We start from the raw sequence: 24,990 nt of genomic DNA, 5'->3' as shown, positions 1-24,990 counted from the left end.
CAAAAAATACTGTATTTCTCATTTTCTCTCTTTTCACATCAAAGTTTCTTCCACAGAAAACTGTCTTGCTTCACTATTTTTCCTCATTCTCCTGAAATTTTTTTCTGTGAAAGAGGCAACAGACCCAGAATGCCTGACTTCTGGGCATTAAAACTGACTTTCCTTTCCTGCACAGAGCAATTTCTCCACTCCAGCCTAAGTCCATGGCTCCCCCAAGCAGCCAGGTGGCAAGAGATTTTCCCACACTGAAGAACAGGTGGACTCCAGATTCAGCTTGACAGCTGCCTCATTGAGCTGGCAAGACACGAGGGTCTGGGCTGTAAGGATGCTTGTAGCAGGCTGTTGGGACCTGGGTTATGAATAAGGAGGGACGCCACTTTGTAAAGGCTGTGGCAGGCTTCTTCTCAGGTTCTGAACAGGGAGAGACGCCATTTTGTAAGAACCTCATAGTGTAAGCCACATGCTAGGTTTCCACAAGCCTGTTTCCACTAACACCACCCCAAGCTACCTGGCCATACAAGGTAGCCTATCAGGGAAGGACAAGGAAGCAGAAGAAATGTACCCCTAGACAATAGCCAATCATTTTAAAGATCATCAGAAAGCTGGACCCTCCCTATATCCCTTATCCCTTTCCTATAAAATTTTCTTCATGACCTTGGGCGGGGCTCCTCTCCTTCGGGAGATGGCCCTTGCTGGCCAATATGGGATTCTTTTTTTTTTTTTTTTTTTTTTTTTGGTTTTTGGGCCACACCCGGTGATGCTCAGGAATTCCTCCTGGCTATGTGCTCAGAAATCGCTCCTGGCTTGGGGGACCATATGGGACAGCAGGGGACCATTCTAGGTCAACCACTTGCAAGGCCTTTGCTGCTGCACCACTGCTCTGGCCCCAAGTGTTGGCTTCTTTTTGGCAGATGACTTAAAGTATTAAATATAAAGCTTAAGCTATTAAGCTTTATTCCAGTTGTGTGGTCTTGTCCTTCAAATTTGGACTCGAAGGCTCTACTAAAGCAAGGCTTTGGTATTCCTGACCCAAGCCAGGCATTTTCCTGAGTGCTGGTGGCTGAGGTGAATTGAGCAAAGGTGGATGCAACCTTTTCTCAAGTCTATCTCCCTGGCTCCTCACTTTCCTGAGCCACCTGATGTGTGAATTTTTTTTCTTTTTTTTTTTTTTTTTTTTTTTTTTTTGGTTTTTTGGGCCACACCCGGTAACGCTCAGGGGTTACTCCTGGCTATGCGCTCAGAAGTCGCTCCTGGCTTGGGGGACCATATGGGACGCCGGGGGATCGAACCGCGGTCCGTCTCCTAGGCTAGCGCAGGTAAGGCAGGCACCTTACCTCCAGCGCCACCGCCCGGCCCCTTTTTTCTTTATAATTATTTGTTAATAATATTTTATTTACACACTTTGGTTACAAACATGATTGTGGTTGGGTTTCAGTCATATAAGAGGACACCCCCCATCACCAGTGCAACATTCTCACCACCAGTGTTCCAAATATCCCTCGTCCCCACCCCGGCCCCACCTGTACTTTAGACAGGCTTTTTATTTCCCTCATACTTTCTCATAGTTAGTTTGCAATGTAGTTATTTCTCTAACTAAACTCATCACTCTTTGTGGTGAGGTTTATGAAGTGGGCTGTAATTTCCTGCACTCCTCTGTTTTGTCTCTGAAAATTATTGCAAGAATGTCTTTCATTTTTCTTAAAACCCATAGATGAGAGACCATTCTCTGTGTGTGCGTGTGTGTGTGTGTGTGTGTGTGTGTGTGTGTGTGTGTGTCTCTGACTTATTTCACTCAGCATAATAGATTCCATGTACATCATGTATAGGAAAATTTCATGACTTCATTTCTCCTGATGGTTGCATAATACTCCATTGTGTATATGTACTACAGTTTCTTTAGCCATTTATCTATTGAAGGGCATCTTGGTTGTTTCCAGAGTCTTGCTATGGTAAATAATGCGGCAATGAATATAGGTGTAAGGAAGAGATTTTTGTATTGTATTTTTGTGTTCCTAGGGTATATTCCTAGGAGTGGTATAGGTGGATTGTATGGGAGCTCAATTTCTAGTTTTTGGAGGAATCTCCATGTCACTTTTCATAGAGGTTGAACTAGACGGCATTCCCACTAGCAGTAGATAAGAGTTCCTTTCTCTCCACATCCCCGCCAACACTGCTTGTTCTCATTCTTTGTGATGTGCACCAACATCTGTGGCATGAGATAGTACCTCATAGTTGTTTTGATTTGCATCTCCCTGATGATTAGTGATAGAGTATTTTTTCATGTGCCTTTTGACCATTTGCATTTCTTTCTTCTTTATCAAAGTGTCTGTTCATGTCTTCTCCCCATATTTTGATAGGATTGTTTCTTTCTTATAAAGTTCTGACAGTGCCTTGTATAATTTGGATATTAGCCCCTTATCTGATAAGTATTGGGTGAATAGTTTTTCTCACTCAGTGGGTGGCTCTTGTATCCTGGGCACTACTTCCTTTGAAGTGCAGAAGCTTCACAGCTTAATATATTCCCATCTGTTAATCTCTGCTTTCACTTGTTTGGAGAGTGCAGTTTCCTCCTTGAAGATGTCTTTATTCTCAATGTCATAGAGTGTTTTACCTACATGTTGTTCTATATACCTTATGGTATCAGGTCTGATATTGAGGTCTTTATCCATTTGGATTTTACCTTCATATATGATGTTAGATGAGGATCTAAGTTCGCTTTTTTGCAAGTGGCTAGCCAGTTGTGCCAACACCACTTGAAGAAGCTTTCCCAGCTCCATTTAGAATTTCTTGCTCCTTTATTAAAGATTAGGTGATTGTATGTCTGGGGAACATTTTCTGAGTATTCAAGCCTATTCCACTGATCTGAGGGTCTGTCTTTATTTCAATACCATGCTGTTTTGATAACTATTGCTTTGTATTACAGTTTAAAGTTGGGGAAAGTAATGCCTCCCATATTCTTTTTCCCAATGATTGCTTTAGCTATTCAAGGGTGTTTATTGTTCCAAATGAATTTCAAAAGTGCTTAATCCACTTCTTTGAAGAATGTCATGGGTATCTTTAGAGGGATCCCATTAAATCTGTACAATGCTTTGGGGAGTATTGCCATTTTAATGATGTTAATTCTGCCAATCCATGAGCATGGTATGTGTTTCCATTTCGTGTGTCCTTTCTTATATCTTGGAGCAGAGTTTTATAGTTTTCTTTGTATAGGTCCTTCATATCTTTAGTCAAGTGGACTCCAAGGTATTTGAGTTTCCGTGGCACTAATATGAATGGGGTTGTTTTCTTTTTCTTTTTTTTGTTTTTGTTTTTGTTTTTGTTTTTGTTTTTTGGGCCACACCCGGTAACGCTCAGGGGTTACTCCTGGCTATGCGCTCAGAAGTTGCTCCTGGCTTGGGGGACCATATGGGATACCGGGGGATCGAACCACAGTTCGTCCAAGGCTAGCGAAGGCAAGGTAGGCACCTTACCTTTAGCGCCACCGCTCGGCCCCGGGGTTGTTTTCTTAATGTTCATTTCTTCCCTATTATTATTGATGTATAGAAAGGCCATTGATTTTTGTGTGTGAATTTGTAGCCTGCCACCTTGCTATATGAGTCTATTGTTTCTAGAAGCTTTTGGTAGCATCTTTAGGGTTTTCTAGGTATATTATCATGTCATCTGCAAACAGTGACAGTTTGACTTCTTCCTTTCCTATCTGAATTCCCTTGATATCTTTTTCTTGCCTAATCACTATAGCAAGTACTTCCAGTGCTATGTTGAATAGGAGTGGTGAGAGAGGACAGCCTTGCCTTGTGCCAGAATTTAGAGGAAAGGCTTTCAGTTTTTCTCCATTGAGTATAATATTTGCCATTGGCTTTTGGTAGATGGCCTTAACTATATTGAGAAAAGTTCCTTTCATTCCCATCTTGCTGAGAGTTTTTATCAAGAATGGGTGCTGGACCTTATCAAATGCTTTATCTGCATCTATTGATATGATGTGATTTTTATTTTTCTTGTTGTTGATATTGTTATTATGTTGATATATTTATGGATGTTAAACCATCCTTGCATTCCTGGGATGAAGCCTACATGATTATAATGAATAATCTTCTTGATGAGGCATTGAAGCCTATTTGCCAGAATTTTGTTGAGGATCTTTCAATCTGTGTTCATCAGGGATATTGGTCTGTAATTTTCTTTTTTGGTAGCATCTCTGTCTGGTTTAGGTACCAAGGTGATGTTGGCTTTATAAAAGCTATTTGGAAGTGTTCCTGTTTTTTCGATTTCATGAAAGGGTCTTGCCAGGATTGGTAGTAGTTCCTCTTGAAAAGTTTGAAAGAATTCATTAGTGAATCCATCTGGGCCTGGGCTTTTGTTTTTGGGCAGACATTTGATGACCGTTTTAATTTCATTAATAGTGATGGGGGTGTTTAGATATGCTACATCCTCTTCATTCAACCGTGGAAGGTTATAAGAATCCAAGAATGTATCCATTTCTTCCAGGTTCTCATTTTTAATGGCATAGAGTTTCCCAAAGTAGTTTCTGATTACCCTTTGAATCTCTGCAATATCGGAAGTGATCTCCCCTTTTTCATTTCTAATACGAGTTATCAAGTTTCTCTTTCTCTCTCTTTCTTTGTTATCAATCTTGGTCTATCAATCTTGTTGGTTTTTTTGTTTGTTTGTTTGTTTTTTGAAGAACCAACTTCTGCTTTGTTTGATCTTTCAGATTGTTTTATGGGTTTCCACTTCGTTGATTTCTGCTCTCAGCTTTGTTATTTCCTTCTGTCTCCCTATTTTTGGGTCCTTTTGTTGAGCACTTTCTAACTCTAGGAGTTGTGTCATTAAGCTATTCAGGTAGGCCCCTTCTTCCTTCCTGATGTGTGCTTGCAAGCTATAAATTCTCCTCTCAGTACTGCTTTTGCTGTGTCCCATAAGTTCTGATAGTTTGTGTCTCTGTTGTATTTGTTTCCAGGAAAGTTTTGATTTCCTCTTTGATTTCATCTCAGACTTACTGGTTATTCAGTATGAAGCTGTTTAACTTCCAGGTGTTAAAGTTTTTCTTCTGTGTCCCTTTGGAGTTCATATATAATTTCGAAGCCTTGTGGTCAGCAAAGGTAGTCTGCAAAATTTCTATCCTCTTGATATTATGGAGGTATGTTTTATGTGCCAGCATGTAGTCTATCCTGGAGAATGTCCAATGTACATTGGAGAAGAAGGTGTATTCAGTTTTCTGGGGGTGGGGTGTCCTAGGCCTCTTTCTTCATTTCTCTTCTCAGGTCTAGTCTATTTTTGTTGGATTTTAGTCTGGTTGACCTATCAAGTGTTGACAGGGCCGTGTTGAGGTCTCCCACAATTATTGTGTTATTATTGCTATTCTTTTTCAGATTGTCAACAATTGTATTAAATATTTTTCTGGCCCCTCATTCGGTATATATACATATATATATATACATATATATATATATATATATATATATATATATATGTTTAGGAGAGTGATTTCATCCTGCTGTACATATCCTTTGATTAATACAAAATGTCCATCTTTGTCCCTTACAACTTTTCTGAGTATAAAGTTTGCATCATCTCATATTAGTATGGCCACTCCAGCTTTTTTATGGGTTTTTTTTTGCTTGGATGATTTTTCTCCAGCCTTTTATTTTGAGTCTATGTTTGTTCTGACTATTCTCGTGTGTTTCTTGTAGGCAGCAGAAGTTGGATTGAGTTTTTTGATCCATTTAGCCACTCTGTGTCTCTTAACTGGTGCATTTAGTCCATTGACATTGAGAGAAAGAATTTTCATAGGATTTAGTCTCATCTTTGTGTCGAAGTTTGGTGTGTCTGTTTATCAGTCTTGTCTTAAAGTAGATCTTTCAGTTTTTCTTTTAAGGCTGGTTTTGAGTCTGTAAAGTTTCTGAGCTGTTGTTTATCTGTGAAGCCATGTATTCTTCCTTCAAACCTGAAAGTGAGTTTTGCTGGGTGCAGTATTCTAGGCAAAGCATTTATTTCATTGAGTTTTGTCACTCTGTCCCACCACTGCTTTCTGGCCTTGAGTTTTTCTTGTGATAGGTCTGCTTTAAATCTCAAGGATGCTTCCTTGAATGTAATTTCCCTTTTTGATCTTGCTGCTTTCAGAATTCTGTCTCTATCTGTGGTATTTGTCATTGTGACTAGGATATATCTTGAGGTGTTTTTTATGAGGTCTCTTTTAGTTGGTACTCTTTGGGAATGCAGGATTTGATTGCATGTATTCTTTAGCTCTGGTAGTTTCTCTTTAATGATATTCTTGACTGTTGATTCTTCCTGGAGATTTTCTTCCTGGGTCTCTGGGACTCCAATGATTCTTAAGTTGTTTCTGTTGAGCTTATCATAGACTTCTATTTTCATCGGTTCACATTCTTTGACTAATTTTTCCATTGTCTGGTCATTTGCTTTAAGGATTTTTTCCAGTCTCTTCTGCTGTATGGAGTTGTTATGCATCTCATCTTCCAGCTCACTAATTCTATCCTCAGCTGCTGTTACCCTGATGGAGAGCTTATCCATTGAGTCTGTCAATTTGTCTACTGAGTTTTTCAGACCTGTTATTTGACAGGTTATTTGGAGTTTTCTGATTTCTGTCTTCATATTTTCTTGGTTCTTATTAGTGTTTTGTTCAACTCGATCTATGCTTTCTTTGAGTTCTGTGAACATCCTCCATATTTTTTCTCTAAACTCCATATCTGAGTGACTGACTAGTTGGTTGGCCATTTTCCGGTCATCAGAGTTGCCATCTTCATTCTCTATGCCTGGTGCTGGCCTGCATTGTTTCCCCATTGTTATACTTGTATTGTGAGTTTTTCTATGTGTTGTGGTGGTATTCATTGGCCAAATGATATGCACAGCCACGCTCCTCTGATGTGCACAGCCACGCTCCTCTGGCTCCACCCTCTCTGGGCTGGTCGACTTGCCTCCAAGGAAGGGGAGCCCTCTGTGGATAAGCCACGCACAGGATCAAATCTTAGGCTGAGCACGCAGCAGAGAAGACAATCCAGAGAGATATGCAGGGCTTCAGAGATCCAGCACAGTTCCTAGTGTGATTTTTTTTTTTGCATGTTGCAGTCGGGTTCATTCATTAGAAAGAGCGTATGGGGGGCCGGAGAGATAGCATGGAGGTAAGGCCTTTGCCTTTCATGCAGGAGGTCATCGGTTCGAATCCCGGCATCCCATATGGTCCCCTGTGCTTGCCAGGAGCAATTTCTGAGCCTGGAACCAGGAATAACCCCTGAGCACTGCCGGGTGTGACCCAAAAACCACCAAAAAAAAAAAAAAGAAAGAGCGTATGGCCGCGAACAGGAGCAGCCATGCTTTTCTGGAGCCTCTAGGAAAGCGATTTTGCTGGGCCCTTTTTGGCCCACTCAGGAGAGGTTCAGGACACAGGACAGTAGAAAAACACGCACAGGCAACACTCAAAGTCTCTTGCAGTTGGTAACCACTCGGGCAGGAGCAGATTTCTCCAGCCTGACATTACAGAGAGGGGACCTGCCTTACTGCAATATACTGCTGATAGCCGGTTTTCATTCTAGGACACAGTCTTCATTGGTTTTCCGGCCCAGCCTGAGTAACTCTAGGATAGCGATTTTGCTGGGCCCTTTTCGACCCACTTAGGAGAGGTTCAGGACACCGGACAGTAGAAAAACATGCACAGGCAACACTTACAGTCTCTCGCAGTTGGTAAACACTCAGGCAGGAGCAGATTTCTTCTGATGTGTGAATTTTAGGAAGACTCTTTCTCAGGTTCTTGGATCATAGCTCAGGTACAAGCTCTATGATGCAGAGTCCACATATGGGGTCAATAAATGTCAATCTGAGTACATTGGTGCTTGGCGCCCAGTTAATTATAGACACCAATTCCAAACCCCCAGTACTACCTTGAATAAAATTCCCCCAGAGAAACCAGTTAATCAGCTAACCAGTTAACCACTATCACCATCAATGGGGGTTGGGGGAAAAACACTTAGTAATGCTTAGAATTTATTCTTGACTCTGCATTCAGGGATTATTCCTGGCTCTACACTCAGAAATCAACTCCTGGTAGTGTTCAAGGAACCATATGGGATGCCAGAGATGGAACAAAGGTCAGTCAAGTGTCCTACCCGCTGTGCTATTGCTCTGATCTATAAACTGATTTTAAGTATTCTGTGGAGAAAGAAAACAAACTTCACAGAAACATACTATTATTATTCAGTGCATGGACTTAACCTCTTACCTACAACACTTCTGGCTAAAACATCATTACAGGCTTAAATTGTCCCTTACAAACATGAGAGGAATAGTGCAGTGGCTTGGAGTGCCTGCCTTACAACCATATCATCATGGATTCATAACTCTGTCTCTTGTTCCATATGCGCCAAGCACATTACTGGTAGTTCTGCCATTTGAGCCTGGCAACTCTGCTACCTAAAATTTCCCACACTGACAGAGATTTCAACAATCAGATATGTAAAATCACCACAAAAGAAGAATGGAAATGCATCTGGCAAACACAACTAAAAAATTATGTGAGCACCATGACCCGAAGTATGATCCTCAAGTCACAAAACACCATAACTTTTGTGCTATAAACAACAGTGTAAGTTTTAGCAAGCACATGTACAAGTATTGCAACTAAAAAAAAGGCAAACCTCTGTGGGCACCTGGGCCATCTATGCAGGCCCCACAGCAAGCTCACAACTTGATGTAGGACCATGACAGGTACCACAACAAAAACACAGCAACAATAAAGGAAAATATTTTTTAATCAACCTTTATTTAACAATACAGTATTCAAACACATTGCTTCTAGAACTTCACCCCAATTTGAAGGTGGGAGAGAGAGATGTAGTAAATATAAACCAGTCCATAGGATGACTGTTCTCACTACCTATTACATCACACAGAAATAACTGGACTGATGGTATCACTTAATGACAGCTGAATCTGATGCTCTAGTAAGAACCACACATACGATGGTCTATGCACCAAACATGCTATTGTTCTTCATAGTCTACCATACGGGTCCAGAAGTCAAGGAATTAAAGATCCCCTGCCGGGGCCGGCGAGGTGGCACTAGAGGTAAGGTGTCTGCCTTGCAAGCGCTAGCCAAGGAAAGATCGCGACCGCGGTTCGATCCCCCGGTGTCCCAAGCCAGGGGCAATTTCTGAGCACTTAGCCAGGAGTAACCCCTGAGCATCAAACGGGTGTGGCCCGAAAAACAAAAAAAAATAAAATAAAGATCCCCTGCCTTTCTATTTCACCACTCAAAAATGTTTGCTTTTCTTCCACAAAAGACTTTATTCACTTAAAGAACTGAGTTCCCAAGGCAAAAAGCTTCTGGGGAACCAAGTCATAATCCCATTGAACTGGGAGTAGAACTCCACTTGGTCATATTCAGTTCCTCCCTTCAGTGAGTCAATAGACGGAGCAGAAGATTGTGTTGCACTGTCTGGGACTAAGTGATGCTGATGCAAGGAAACTTACTGCCAGTTACTAGGCAACAATGGCAGGGACTACATCTCCCTCGCAGAGGCATCTCAGGGCAAGTTCTTAGAATATCTGTGCCAATTATAAAAATATAAGGGACCCAGGGAGATAGTTCATGTGAACCATGCACAAGCCTCTAAGTTTGACACCCCCTTTCACATGACACTCCCCAGCACCACAGAGTCCAAGCAGTGATACATTAACAGGCCTGACACACTGTGCTGAGCATCACAGGGAGTCTCTCTGGGCCACTCAAACTCCTCTACAGTGACCTTATAAAAATATAAATTAATTGGGGCCAGAGAGATAGCATGGAGGTAAGGTGTTTGCCTTTCATGCAGAAGGATGGTGGTTCAAATCCCGGCATCCCAAATGGTCTCCCGAGCCTGCCAGGAGTGATTTCTGAACATAGAGCCAGGAGTAACCCCTGAGCGCTGCTGCTGACTCAAAAACCAAAAACCAAAAATAATAATAATTTAAAAATTAAAAAATAAAAAGTTAGTGTTAGGGGTCCAAGAAAGTCCACCGCCTCAAATAAAGAGCACAAATCTTCAGAGAATGCAATCAGCAAAATCATGTTTATTGATTCCAGCTAGCTGGGGTGCTGACTCTGAAACCAGAAGCCCTGGGCAATCGAAGGAGGTGTCTTTTTTTTTTTTTTTTTTTTTTTTTTTTTTTTTTTTTTTGGTTTTTGGGCCACACCCGGTAACGCTCAGGGGTTACTCCTGGCTATGCGCTCAGAAGTCGCTCCTGGCTTGGGGGACCATATGGGACGCCGGGGGATCGAACCGCGGTCCGTCTCCTAGGCTAGCGCAGGTAAGGCAGGCACCTTACCTCCAGCGCCACCGCCCGGCCCCAGGAGGTGTCTTTTATAGGTTTAAGGAACCTTAGGAGGAGGGTCGATATGAAAAACAGGGCTTGTAGAATGCACCAATCCGTAGTCCAGGTTCAAACACAATGTCCAATCAGATGGTGAGCTTGTCCTTTTCCAAATAAGGCAAGAACCTTTAGAGGGGCTAGCAAAAGTCCATTCTTTTGCCCAAATATGATGAATTCCTCTTAGGAGGGGCGTTGGCTAATGATTACTAGGGCAGCAGGCCCTTGATGTCTCAAGGTGAAATTCCTGAGTAAGGGGATCAACAAGGTGGGGGTGGAGAAAGGCTTAACAGGCATCTATATCTGACCACCTATCTGAACTATTATAATCATCTAAAATCTATTTTCATAAATTTTCCCTTAACAGTTAGGACTAGGGGTCAGAGAGATAATACAGTGGGTAAAGTACTTACCTTGTACATAGCCAACCCAAGTTCAATTCCTGGTATGACATATGGTCTACCAAATGCCTCCAGGAGTGGTCACTGAATACAGAGCTCTAAGTAAACCCTGAGAATCACTGGGTATCCCTCAGGATTCCACCCCAGCCTCCCGCCAAAATAAGACACAGAAAAACTTCGGTCCAGAGAGATAGTACTCAGATAAGATATTTGCCTTGCATGTAACCTCTCAGGTTTTTCCCCTTGCTTCAATGTCTAGTACCACACACATTAAAAACCAACTATTATCATTAGTTGGTAAGTGAATACCATATACAGGCTAACTTATAGAGACTTACATCTTAGCAGAGTTTCTGGAAATTATTGCTACTTCAGGCAGTATCTTTCATGTCTCTAAAACCTTAGCTACTTTCCATTCCCAGTGCACATTGAGGTAAATGGTCAAAATTGTTATTCTTGGTAGGATTCCCTTATCGATGTATTAATAATGCAAGTGCAGTAAAATTTTAAGAGAGTTTATTCAAGAATAAAGATAAGGGGCTGGAACAATAGCACAGCGGTTAGGACATTTGCCATGTCCTTGAGGCCTTAAAGCCGACCCAGTTTTCATCTCTGGTATCCCATATGTATTCTCCTGAGCCTGCCGGGAGTAATCTGAGTGCAGAGCTAGGAGTAACCCCTGAATGCCACTGAGTGTGGTTCAAAAACAAACAACAAGAAAAGAATAAGTGTAAAATTAAAATCTAGGGTCCGGGCGGTGGCGCTAAAGGTAAGGTGCCTGCCTTGCCTGCGCTAGCCTTGGACAGACCGCGGTTCGATCCCCCGGTGTCCCATATGGTCCCCCAAGCCAGGAGCAACTTCTGAGCACATAGCCAGGAGTAACCCCTGTGCATTACCGGGTGTGGCCCAAAAACCAAAAAAAATAAAAAAATAAAAAATAAAAATCTACTACTTGTGATCTCATCCTAAATGTCATATTTCTAACCTTTTATGTGGACGGGTCTGAAGAACCAGGGTAAGCAGTGAAGAAATAATACCAAGCCTGTCAGGAAAGGATGGACATGGCATGGCCTTTTGCCATATGCTCTCTCTGCCTCAGTCAAAAAGCCAGAGATCCTTTCTTTTTTTTTTTTTTTTTTTTTGGTTTTTGGGCCACACCCGGTGACGCTCAGGGGTTACTCCTAGCTATGCGCTCAGAAGTTGCTCCTGGCTTGGGGGACCATATGGGACGCCGGAGATCGAACCGCGGTCCGTCTCCTAGGCTAGCGCAGGTAAGGCAGGCACCTTACCTCCAGTGCCACCGCCCGGCCCCCAGAGATCCTTTCTTTATTCAAACCAATTCCCAATACCTGGAGGGGAAAAGTTGAGTGAGACAAAAGTACCATCCAGTGGTACTTTTACATATCAAAGGTAGAGGTTTAGGGAAGAAGAAGAAAGTTGGCAGAATACCTTTGTTTAGGGTTATTAGCTAGGTCTCATCTTACAAATAAAGATGACTCAGGCTGGAGTGATAGCACAGCTATATGATTTTCACAGGAGCACTCTACTTTTGGATAACAGGAAACCTGTATTGAAATATCTTTCAAGAAAATTTTAAAAAATATGTAGATATTTACAAGATTAAAAATTTTCCTGATAAAAAGAAATAGTGGAATATGGAAGGCGTTCATAAATGTTAAGTAGCATAAAAAATTTCCTTTTTTGAGGGGGATTGAAAGAAAATATGAAAACTGATTACTTTAAGTAGTTTGAAGCAATTTCATAGATTTAGCCAAGCTGTTAGCTTTTGATTTTAAACTCACTGTCCCCTGTGTTCCCCACACCCTGGCTGGCAGTTAGGCGATAAAACAACCGAAGTCAGTAAAATTCCGAAGGAGAATGCAAACCACTTTTAAAGACCACCAGAATGTGAGCAAGATAAGAGGTGCCTGGAGAAACTAGGGGAGGGTTAGGTAAGGATGAGTAACTCTTGGAAAGGTCAAAGTAGAAAAATGCCTGATGCCACCAGGCCTTGAGTTTTATGAGGTTTGAGTATGGGATGAAACGTTTCACTTAAAAAGATAAAAACCTGAAAGATGTACGCTTGAGTAGCCTTTGTCCAAATCACAAATGATGTAATGGAATGTTTGAAATGGTATAAAAAGCTTGTTACAATTTAGAGTCAGGGTTGGTCTCCAACCTCTGGGAAGAAGTCGGCCCTAGCATGCTAGTAATAAAGTCTGATTGATTGACTGTGAGTCTCCTGGTATTCCTCCAGCCACTCGCTTCCAAACAGGGATCACACCCTATGGTTCTCAGGGGTTCCTCCCAGCTCTGAACTCTGGAATCACTCAGGCTCACGGGCCCATATGAGATACCAGGGATCAAATCCAGCTCAGCCGCATGCAAAGCAAATTCATGGCAAAAAGTTCATACCTGCTGTACTATTACAAATGTCCTATCCGCTGTACTATCACTCTGGCCCACAAAACAAATCTTTGAAAGGCAAGGGATACCAGTAAAGGATTTCACTTGAGGAGCTGTTAGGCACTAACAAAAAAACAGTTATTCTAAGTATTGGATTATCTTTGTCCTCCATCACTCTCTTTTCGCTCCCAACTGTTTTATTTTTATCTTTTTTCTTAGCCATTGTTTAAGCACTTGTCAAGTGTTCACTTAAGCTTTATGGGGTCTGGAGTGATCAGACAGTAGGTAGGGAACTTACTTGCACACAGCATACCTAAGTTTTATCCTTGTCATCCTTCCTGGAATGATCCCTGAGCTAAAAGCAGCTGAGTGTGGCCCCAACATTTTTTCTAAAGGAAAACACTAAGTCTTAAACACACTTGTGAGCTTGCTATCTTCATTATTCTCATTGTTTGGATCAAGGGATCAACAGAAAATTCATGTTAGCTGGGCAAATTAAGGAAAGGTTAGTAAAGGGATTTTTCATAAAAGTATGGAAGGATGGGCAGGAGAATCACAGGGGACAATGACATGCTTCAAGTTTGAGGAGATCTCAGCACTTACCACCATTAGATCTGAAGGATAGGAGGGAACAATTACTACTAGACTGGAATGAAGGGAGGTTTTATGAAAGGGGCCCTTGCCAGGAAATAGGACCTTCAATGAAAAAACAGAAGCTTATGAGCCTGTTAGAAAAGATTCTGTTCTTGGTTGCTTTAGAACACTTCCTAGTGCACAGACCCAGTTAGAAGCTGAAAGTTTGGAAGCTGTTGACACTGTCTTTGTAGGTAAGCTTGCATCCAAGAACACAGACCAACCTGGAGAAGGCCAAGTCTAGAGGTACAAAATGAAGTCATTTAGCATATCTGTTTGAAACTAAACTACAATTACATTCTAGAATCAGCACTAAATGGTTAGAAAGAGAAAGCCTGAAGAGAGATTGGGGGCGAGGGGAGTGGGGGCAGAGTTTAAAGCACTTGCCTTGGACATGGACAACTCCAGTTCCATCCCTAGCACTGCATAGGATCCTTCAAGTACTTCGGGGAGTGGTCCTTGAGCAGATCCAGGAATAAACTCTGACACCACTGGGTGTGGAAGGTGGGAGGAAAGGAAGAAGGAAGTGATGAAAGAAAGGAGGGAAGGAGGAAAGAAAAAAGGGAGGGAGGAAATAAAGGAGTAAAGGAGGGATGTAGAGGGAGAGAAAGAAAAGGACAGGAAAGAAGGAAGGAAGGAAGGAAGGAAGGAAGGAAGGAAGGAAGGAAGGAAGGAAGGAAGGAAGGAAGGAAGGAAGGAAGGTCAAGTATTTTATGGTGTGTAGGAAGCATATTTTTTTTTTCAAAGGAAGAAAAAAAAAGGAAGCAAGGAAGGTACTTGACCTTTAGGGTGTCTGAGAAGTATATATTCTTTTCAAACTAAAGAGTACAAAAATGAAAGCTTTTTCTAACCACATATCACGTGACTTTTGAAAACCACTATGAAATGTGAATTTATTTTAGAGGGGAGACACTTCCAGCAGTGTGTAGGGAACCATGAGGCACTGGGATAGGAGCCAGGACTCCCACTTGTAGAGTGTGTTCTCCAGCCTTTGAGTCATGACTATTTCTATAACACCTTTTTTTTTGGGGGGGGGGGGTTCTACCACACCCAGCAATACTCAGTGTTTACTTCTCTGTGTTCAAGGATCAGTACTTTATGGACCATACGTGATGTTGGGGATCAAACCAGGATTGGCCAAATGCAAGATAAGCACTCTCCTCCACCCTCAACTTTTTCTCCAGACTTCTTTTAGTAGTGTTTAACAGCACCCAGAAGGTGGCAGCATTGGTAAAGTATAAACTCTAGACCTGCTTAAAATCCTGTTCATCTTTTTTTCCTAAGTAATCTTTCTTTCTTTCTTTCTTTCTTTCTTTCTTTCTTTCTTTCTTTCTTTCTTTCTTTCTTTCTTTCTTTCTTTCTTTCTTTCTTTCTTTCTTTTTTCTTTCTTTCTTTCTCTTTCTTTCTTCCTTCCTTCCTTCCTTTTCCTTCCTTCCTTCCTTCCTTCCTTCTTTCTTTCTTTCTTTCTTTCTTTCTTTCTTTCTTTCTTTCTTTCTTTCTTTCTCTTTCTTTCTTTCTTTCTTTCTCTCTCTCTTTCCTTCCTTCCTTCCTCCCTCCCTCCCTCCCTCCTTCCTTCCTTCCTTCTTCCTTCCTTCCTTCCTTTCTTTCTTTCTTTTTCTTTTTTCTTTTTCTTTCTTTTTCTTTCTCTCCTCCCTTCCTTCTTTCCTTCCTTCTCTCTCTCTGTCTCTCTCTCTCTGTCTCTGTCTCTCTCTCTCTCTCTCTCTTTTTTTTTGTTTTGTTTTTTTGGTTTGGGGCATACCCGGCGGTGCTCAGAGGTTAGACCTGACTCTGTACTCAGAAAGCTCTCCTGTCAGGTTCAGGTGACCATATGGGATGCCAGGGATCAAACCCAGTTCAGCCACATGCAAGGCAAACACCCTATCGGCTGTGCTATTGCCTCAGCCCCAAAGTAACATATTTCTTAAACGAAAAATAACTTTTAAAACTATCAATGGGCCTAAATAACAAAATATAGAAATAAAAAATGTTAAATAACAGTTACCGTATTTTTCGGCATATAAGACGACCGGACGTATAAGACGACCCCCTAATTTTGCAGTTAAAACATAGGTTTAGGCCTATATTCGCTGTATCAGACAACAATCCTGTGCTGCATGTGCTGCATGTGTTCCTGTGCTCATGTACCACAGTGAGCCAATCACAACAAGCAAAGGTTCAAAGGTTATACTGTAATAGACTTCCTCTTTGACTCTGGCCAATCTGAGCAAGCTGTTTACAGTGTAGATTCGGGTCCAGAACATTGTCTAATTTGCATGCATCAAAAGCCTGCTTGGATTGGCTGAGTTAGAGAGGCGGTCCGAGCAGCCTGGCAGTGATTGGTGCAGGAAAATTCGTTTTGTGGCAATATTCAGACAATTTTCGTTTAGCGGCATATTGAAACATTTTTCGGGATATACTCAGCGTATAAGACAACCCCGATTTTCGGTTGACTTTTTTTTTTGTTTCAAAAGTCGTCTTATATGCTGGAAAATATGGTAACTCTTTCTAAAGGTGGTTATCTAAGAGTACATAGAGATAGTACAGAGAAAAGGAGAAAGACCAGGAGTTAAGGCGTTTGTTTTGCAAGCAAATGATCTGGGTTCTATCCGTAACACTGATCACTCAAAGAGGAATTACTGAGCACAAAGCACTGCTAGGTGTGTCCCAAATACTCCCACTCATCCCCAATATTATAATATTCTACTATATAACGTCTTTATAAGATTCGCATAACTTGTAAAATTTTTAACAGCTTGAGTTGTAGGTAGCCTTGACATATTCTATAAATTGAATTCAAAAACAAGTGTAGGGGGGAAGGAGTGATAACACAGCAGTAAGATGTTTGCCTTGCATGCGGCCAACGCAGGACAGACCCAGGTTCAAATCCCAGCATGCCATATGGTCCCCTGAGCCTACTAGGAGCCAAAACTAAAAAGTGCCAGGTGTGGCTCCTTAAAAAAAGTAATAACCATAAACAACTAATATGGAAATATAGAGGCAGTGATGTAGCTCAGTGATAGAACATGTACAAAGCCAGATTCCATCCCCTAGAGATATAGGCACACAAACATCACATATATATGTTACATTGTACATATATATGCCATGACAATTTAAAAATCTGGACATCAAAGACTTCGTTTCAGCTATGAGAAGTTAATGTGCCTTTAAATGTCAGTTCTAATAGGCATTTTGTGTGTTGGGCTTGAGATTAAACCCTGGGTCTCACAGTTGTGAGACTACACTGAACTATACCCCTATCTTAGATGAGATGGTATTTCTTTTTTGTTTGTTTGTTTTTGGGTCACATCCAGCAGCACTCAGGGGTTACTCCTGGCTCTACACTCAGAAATCGCTCCTGACAGACTCGGGGACCATATGGAATGCCGGGATTCAAATCACCGTCCTTCTGCATGCAAGGCAAATACCTTACCTCCATGCTATCTCGCCGGCCCCTCAATAATATTTCTAAACGGCTTTAATCATACCCAATATTCAAACTTGTATGTTTATAAATGTGCCTAGAATGTCCAAATTGTGTCCCAGAACTTTACTTGGTTTGCAGGGCAAAATGTTACTATAGTCTGTCTTCTTGGGACCAGGGATTTAGCTCTTGGCTCTGAACATTTGCCTAACCAGGAAGGCTGGGTTATGGCTCAGCACAACCCTCACCTTGTGAGGCCCTGACTTCCTCCACCAGCAACACATACCTACCCATATATGCTATCACTGTGACCTGACCTTCTGAGCTTCTACTGGGGCCTGGCTCCAGCCTGCAGGTTGCCTTAGGGCTATATGCACAGCAAAGGCTTTTCAGATTAGACTATTTTCTCCTTCCAGTAGGGTTGGAGTCTGAACAAAGACATTTTGGAACAAAAACTTTTTGAAACAAAGACTTTTTGTTCAAGTCTTTGTTTTAGTTGTTTAGTGGCCACACCCAGCAGTGCTGCAGAGGCCCCTCCTGGACGGCTTCAAAGATCAAACTCTGACAAGTAAAACATACACACCACGGGCCCGGAGAGATAGCACAATGGTGTTTGCCTTGCAAGCAGCCGATCCAGGACCAAAGGTTCAAATCCCGGTGTCCCATATGGTCCCCTGTGCCTGCCAGGAGCTATTTCTGAGCAGACAGCCAGGAGTAACCCCTGAGTAAAGCCAGGTGTGCCTCCCCCCCCCCCCGCCAAAAAAAAAAAACCATACACACCATACAAAGACATTTCGAATCCAAACAAGTACCTCCCCCCACACCCATTACAAGGTAAAGGCATCAAACTGAGACTCTTCCTTAGCACAGCCTGGACCTGCTCTACACTAACTACCCAGGAGTTATAAAAGCCACAGTTGAAGGACCTGGTGAGAAGCTGCCTTCCAGAAGGTTCTTGCTCCTCCCTCTCATCCCAGTGCTTGTGCTCTTCTTAACTTGGCAAAATAAATGCAGGAGGCAGCTCTGTGGCACAGTTCTTTTCACATCACATCACAGGGCAAGAGCCACCCCCAGCTATAGGCCTCTTTCCACTAACAGACACATACCAAAAATGCATACAAAATACAGTCTAAATAAGTGCGGAATAACTGTTTGGTACTTTGGTGCACTCCTTTCTAGAGTTGCCTCCTTTCTAGACTCCTCCCCTCTTCTCTCCCCTCTCTCACTCCCCTCTCTTTCCTCCCTCCCCGTCTCTTTCTCTCCTCTCTCTAAATAAAAAATAAACATCTACATTGCACAAGGCAACCTCCCAAGCAAATAAATTACCTGACCCAAAATAGATCTGCTGTGGCAGAACTTTGCTCAGACCATCCATCCATTGCCCTCATGGAATGACCAAGGTGCAAGAGTCAAGAGAAAAACAAATTAAAATAAGAAACAAGGGACAAAGTTATGGATGCCTTGTGGAAAAAGACTTGATCCTATATGAGAAGGGAAGCAGAACAGGATGGGGCTGCTACAGGAGAAGCTGGCACTGCTGCTGTGGTTGCAGGGAGAAAGCTGGGAAAGACAGGGTTGGGGGAATGAGAAGGAAAACCAAATGTTAACCATTTTATGTCTGTTTTCTTTGTCATGGCAAAGAAAATAGACTGTCAACCACTTCAGGTATGTTTTCTTTGTCAATGAGAATATCATAAGGGTGAAAAAAGAAAAGACTAGAGGAAATTAAACCCAAACCTGATGACAAGATTTTGGAACAAGTAGCCACTCTAAATGTTTTCAATACTGCTGATACAGCTAAATGAAACAGCCACAGTGTAGCTCACTTCTTGCATTCCTCCCTCCAACCAGCTCTACTGGCTCTTTCTTCCCTCTCACAGAAGTGGGTGCCTCAAAGCCCTTCCTTTGTTTTCATAGACTGACTCCCCTATCCTCTTTTATTATTTTAATCCTTCCAGATCTAACAAGTTTTTCCAGTTTTGACTTGAAAACTATGCACTTAGTCCTTTGGGCTATAGATGAAGGGTAGAGATACTCCACCCCTGGCCTCAGGCAAATCTAACAAAAGGAACTCAGGATAGTGATCAGAGAAAAGGGGGTGGGGCTTTTGACAAACCACCTCCAAATGATAAGAGACAGTAGATAAGACGAAAGGAAAGATTGTGTCCGGTCAAAGGTCAAAAGGTCAAAGTTCAGAAGGAGGACTGAAATAATTTCAGTTTCCCACCCTCCCCTGACACGTTTCTTCTCCTGCTCTGCCCCTATCACTTGGCTCTAATCACACAAATCTCTTGCTTTAAATAGTTTGCACATACTATTCTATCTAGATGAGAAATGTAATTCCTCACTGGAACCTTCACAAAATTCCCACAGCACCGAGGACTGGAACTCTATTTAACACAACCACTAGGGAGTCAAACACCTCATTTTCCTCCACTCACACTTCCCACTGCCCACCCCCCACCAAAAAATATGTAACCATTAAGTCTTGTTTTCCTTAGGGAAGGGAGGTGGTCAGTGCTTAGGAGTGACTGGTGGTATTATAAGAAGTGCTAGGTATTGAACCAGGATCAGTTACATGCAAAGGTAAGTGCTTTACCTCTTATACTATCTCTCTGGTCCTAGAGAGTATTTTTTTATTTTCCTTCTGGTTTTGTTTGTTTTTCTGTTTGGGTTTTTTGTTTGTTTGTTTTGGGGTCACACCCAGAAGTGTTCAGGGATTATTTCTGGCTTTGCACTCAGGAAGCATTCTTAATAGGATTGGCACTGGAAATCGAATCGGGGTCAGATGTGTGCAAGGCAACTCAACCCATTGTATTATGGCCAACCCATTGTATTATCTCGTTCCAGCCCTTAGATGTTCCAGCCCTTAGATCGTATCTTTTTTTAATTTACCACAAGAAACTAATTCTTTTTTATGTTTGTTTGTTTTGGGGCCACACCCAGTGGCACTCCAGTTACTCCTGGCTCTGCCTTCAGAAATTGCTCCTGGGAGGGTCAGGAAATCATATGGGATGCCGAGAATCAAACCCTGGTCCATCCCAGGTTAGCCATGTGCAAGGCAAAAACCCTACCTCTGTGTTATCACTCTGGCCCCAAGAATCTTTAATTCTTTTTTTTCCCTAACTAAATTAGTTGGTGGGTTTTATTTGTAGTTTTTATTGTTTTGTTGTTGTTGTTGTTTTTGTTTTGTTTTGTTGGTTTTGGGTCACACCCAACCATGCTCAGGGTTTACTCCTGGCTCTGCACGCAGAAATTGTTCCTGGCAGGCTCGGGGGACCACATGGGATCCCAGGATTTGAACCAATGATCTTCTGCATGCAAGGCAAATGACATAACTCAATGCTATCTCTCTGGCCCCTTGTTTTTGTTTTTGGGTCACACCTGGCAGCACTCAGGGGTTACTCTTGGCTCTATGCTCAGAAATCGCTCCTGCAGGCTGCTCGAGGGACCATATAGAATTCGAACTACTGTCCTTCTGCATGCAAGGCAAACACCCTACCTCTATGCTATCTCTCCGGCCCTTATTGTGGTTTTATTTTAATTTTAAATAATTTTTATTGTGACCAATGCAAATTACAAGTCTTTCACAGTTTTACTTAAGGCACATAGTGACAGAGAATTAGGGTCATTCTCACCACCAGTGTTGTCCTTCCTCCACCCCTGTTCCCAGCATGCATCCCATTCCTTTGCCCTTTGCCCTTTGCTAGTGTAACAGGTCCCCTTTGTGGTATAGCTTGTTGTAGATTGGGCATCTTGATTCTGTTGTTGTTGACTTTGGGTTTGGTGTTTAGGTCTGATTAGTTTTTATTTCTTCTACTCAAAGTTCATGTGACTGTTTGCTCCTGTTACCATCCACTTTTTTTTTGTCCTCAATTTATGAGGCAGAACAAGATGATTCAAGTTCTGTGGTTCTTTTTTTGGGGGGGGGAAGAAAGCTGGGAGGATTCCATCTAGAAATTATAATAATCATTTTAAAAGAAGAAAAAAAGAGAAAGAAAAACGGAAGAGGGCTGGTGTGGCAAGGCTTTGTGGTTTGTTTGTTTGTTTGTTTTTGCATAGACACAGTAAGTATTGGTGAAATTAGAAAGAAAATTTCCTTTGGCCTAAGAGATACAGGGTTTCTCCACCCTTGAAGCATTCTGCCATGGGAACAACTACAGGCTCCGAACATATCATTATTGAACCCCAAGGTCTTTCTATGGTGCCAGGAAACGTTCTGCTCAGTTGTGTTTGACAAAATCCATCTTCTGTAATTAGGATCTTGGTATTTGCACAGGTCATAGGACGAAGTCTAGGGTAGAGTCTTTCTTTATGATTCTAGAAGTTCTGCTACATCATGGTTGTTGTAGTCAGTCTTCTATAATTAGTGATCTTGTTTTGTTTTTGTTTTTGTTTTTTTCACAGATCCTAAAACAAAGCGTAGGATAGAGTCTTTCTTTATGGTTTCAGAAGTTCTGCTCAGTCTCAGTTGTCAAAGTCAAACCTCTGGAATTCGAGATCTTGGTTTTTGTACAAATCCTAGGCCAAAGCCTAGACTAGGGTCTAAGAATCTTTAATTCTTTTTTTTCTTTTTTTTTTTTTGGTTTTTGGGCCACACCCGTTTGACGCTCAGGGGTTACTCCTGGCTATGCGCTCAGAAATCGCCCCTGGCTTGGGGGACCATATGGGACACCGGGGGATCGAACCGCAGTCCATCCTACGCTAGCGCTTGCAAGGCAGACACCTTACCTCTAGCGCCACCTTTCCGGCCCGAATCTTTAATTCTTAAGACAAACAACACTGAGAAAAGACATTTAGAATGTTGTGAAGATAAGAAAAACTTTGATGCTTAAGTCAGTTAACTCAATTGTTTTATACCCAAGAAGAAATACCTGTGAAAAGAGAGTCCTTAGTGGGGCCAGAGTAACAGCACAGAGGTAGGACATTAGCCTTGCATTCAGCCTACTCAGGATGGACCCTGGTTCCATCCCCTGAATCCCCTATGGTCTCCTGAGCCTGCCAGGAGTGATTTCTGAGTGCAGAGCCAGAAGTAACCCCTAAATGCTGCCAGGTTTGGCCCAAAAAACCATAAAATGGGGGTGGTAGTCCTTAAAGTGTGGCAACTTCAAAACTAGCTTCAAATTTAATGTGCATTCAGAAAGTAAGAAATATTCAAATATAATGAATATGGAAATGCTATTATTCTGCATACAGGTGGGCAACACCCCAAAAGTCCCCCATAATGTATTCTTATAAGTGCTGTCAATGTAGAAAAGCTTTTAATTGAGGTTCATCTTTTATCCAACATTAGTAGATCTTATTTTTTAAAAGCATTTTGAACCAGAGAGATAGCTCAAGGGAACATCAATGAGTGGGACCACAAAACAAACAAAAGACACTTTGTTTTTCCTTTAGTTTGATTCCATTGTTAAGTCTGGAACTCACTATCGGCCACCCATAAAGACCACCAGCAAGACAGGCAGTAATGTAAAAATGCAAGGGAGTTTATTCCAGCATGCTGGGGTCCAACATCTCCTAAGGAATGAAGACCATGAGAATGGCTCACATGCCAAATTTAAAAAGTACCTAGGGCTCAGTCTAGGGAATTCTTACCTCTAGGTAGTTGATGTTTAAAATTATTGATCCTTAGTACAAGGTTGGGCTAAGATTGGTTGTAATTTAAATGTAGCATTAGACAGACGGCTGTGTGGGCTGTGTGTTCCCAGATTCAGGGTGTATTATTATCTAGCTATCTGTCCATTGCTGCAGACCCAAGGTGTGGTTGTCATCTGGCCAGCTGTCAGCTGCTGTTTAGCCTTATATGGATGTATTTTTTCTGGCATTTACCCCTACAGTCTGGTTCCAGGAACCTACCTTAAGACTGCAGGGGCGGAGTGATAGCACAGCAGTAAGGCATTTGCCTTGCATGTGGCCAACTCAGGACAGATGCCACCCCCTGGTTCAATTCCTGACATCCCCTATGGTCCCCCGAGTCTGCCAGGAGCAATTTCTGAATGCAGAGCCAGGAGTAACTCCTGAGCACTGCCGGTGTGGCCCAAACACACACACCAAAAAAAAGGGGGGGGGGAACCTGCAGCCTATTATGACTGTACTTAGGCTCACAGCAAAGTCAGGCTTATAAGAGTTAACTCCCTTAAGTAAGCAGAGTACAGAAAACACAGCAATGCTTTTTTTGGGGGGGGGTTGTTTTTTGTTTGTTTGTTTGTTTTTCGGGCCACACCTGTTTGATGCTCAGGGGTTACTCCTGGCTAAGTGCTCAGAAATTGCCCCTGGCTTGGGGGCGACCATATGGGATGCTGGGGTCCTTCCTTGGCTAGTGCTTGCAAGGCAGACACCTTACCTGTAATACCACCTCGCCGGCCCCAGTGGTATTGTTTGTTTGGTTTTTTGTTTTTTAGGCCACACCCAGCGGTGCTCAGGGGTTACTTCTGGCTATCTGCTCCGAAATAGCTCCTGGCAGGCACGGGGGCACCATATAGGACGCTGGGATTTGAACCAATCACCTTAGGTCCTAGATTGGCTGCTTGCAAGGCAAATGCCACTGGCTGTGCTATCTCTCCAGCTGCAATGCTTTTTGTTTGTTTGTTTTTGGTTTCTTTTTTGTTGTTGTTGTTGTTCTTTACTTTTTGAGCCACACCCTTTGACGCTCAAGGGTTACTCCTGGCTATGCACTCAGAAATCACTCCTGGCTTGGGGGACCATATGAGACACCAGGGATTGAACCAAGATTCGTCCTGGATTGGCCACGTGCAAGGCAAATGCCCTACTGCTGTGTTATGGCTCAGGCCCCAAAGCAATGTTATTATGTTATTTCTTTTTTTTCTTTTTCTTTTTTTTTCTTTTTTTGGTTTTTGGGTCACACCCGGCAGCGCTCAAGGGTTACTTCTGGCTCTATGCTCAGAAATCACTCCTGGCAGGCTCAGGGGACCACATGGAATGCCAGGTTTCGCACCACCGTCCTTCTGCATGCAAGGCAAACGCCTTACCTTCATGATATCTCTCTGGCCCCACAATGTTATTTCTAAGCAAAGGTACACCATTTTTTTTTTTTTTTTTTTTTTTGGTTTTTGGGTCACACCCAGCAGCGCTCAGGGGTTACTCCTGGCTCTACGCTCAGAGATCGCTTCTGGCAGGCTCAGGGGACCTTATGGGATGCCGAGTTTTAAACCACCGACTTTCTACATATGAGGCAAACACCTTAACTCCATGCTATCTCTCCGGCCCCAGGTACACCATATTCTAACATCAACATTTAGATTACAGGTAAATTTAAATCTTAGATCTTAACTCCATTTTCTTATTTTCTTCCTTTAATTTCCAGGGGCTCTGTAAAGTGGAAAGTGAGGAAGTAGGGAGAGAGACCAGAGAAAAGGTGTTTATATCTCTCTACTCTATCCGCCTCAACCATCAACATACAGGAAAATGAGTGGCTTGGGTTAGGACTAGTCAACTACAAACACCAACACAGCACAAATGTTTTTGTTTTTCCAGCCCCATGATACAACCATCAAGCTGTGGCTGGAGCCCACTTGTTCTACATAGTGTTGTAGATGATCCCTAATACTTGAGTTTCTTGGGGAGCATGAATTTTTGCTGCTGGAGAGCAGGATTGCTCTTTACAGGAAAGGTAGTTCTAACCTCATTATAGACATGGGTCCTGAGTCTCTTGCCTTTCCCTCACAAAAAAGAATTTCAGGAGAAGGCAAAATAGTGAAGCAAGATGATTTTTACTGAAAGAAATTTAGAAAAATTTAATGGGGTGTG

The sequence above is a fragment of the Suncus etruscus genome, chromosome 11 (assembly GCF_024139225.1).
Source record: "Suncus etruscus isolate mSunEtr1 chromosome 11, mSunEtr1.pri.cur, whole genome shotgun sequence".
In the NCBI taxonomy this organism is placed as follows: domain Eukaryota; kingdom Metazoa; phylum Chordata; class Mammalia; order Eulipotyphla; family Soricidae; genus Suncus; species Suncus etruscus.
This window is presented reverse-complemented; position numbering follows the sequence as displayed.